Genomic DNA, 756 nt, shown 5'->3' with positions numbered 1-756 from the left:
TACAATTGCAGTACAATGGGATCATCCTCTTCAGCGGCCAGAATCAGTTCTCCGTCAGCGACTTGCCACGCCGACCAGTGATACTGGTAACGAAAGACCAGGGCACTCCAAGTTTTCTCCGTGCCCTGATACTCCGGGTGGATTCCGCTAGGATTAAGCAATCCTAGTGTGGTGCCGCCGGGTGTAACAAGTACACCTGGGCTCGCCACGAGGTGTTCCCCTAGTTGAGCCGCGAGCATAACCTTCCCTAGACAACCATACCGATGTTGGTGGCTTTTGAGTGTGCAGTGACCAATGTACGCGAGTTCCCCCGTTTCGTTGTCATTGGCTGTAAACCAGATATGCTCCGTGGTGTAGCCTACATGAATTGTCAGGAGACTGCCGGCGGGGGTGTGATCAGATGCATCTTTTTAACCTCTGTCATAACCTTTTCCAATGCGGCTTGGTCATGTTCGCTCCAATGGGACTCTACGTTGTGTTTTCTTGTGAATTTGGTGTTGCAGATGCTGGATAACTTTTAAATGTGATGGCGTCATAAAATTGCGGAACCAATTTAGCTGGCCTAGCAGGCCTTGAAAGTCCGCCTGCGTGGTCGGCCAAAGTGAGGACAACTCAGGGGTAGCATTGTGTGCCGTCCCCGATCGCCATTGTCCTGTGAATCGTGTCCCCAAAAACTTAATGTCCGAGGATGGCTCGCTCATGGACTTAGCCAGGTTTACTGTCCATCCTTGATTGCTCAAGTGGTCCTTTAGGTCC

This window comes from Alligator sinensis, unplaced genomic scaffold (genome assembly GCF_000455745.1).
Source record: "Alligator sinensis unplaced genomic scaffold, ASM45574v1 scaffold279_1, whole genome shotgun sequence".
Classification (NCBI taxonomy): domain Eukaryota; kingdom Metazoa; phylum Chordata; order Crocodylia; family Alligatoridae; genus Alligator; species Alligator sinensis.
Note: the sequence above shows the minus strand (reverse complement) of the source record.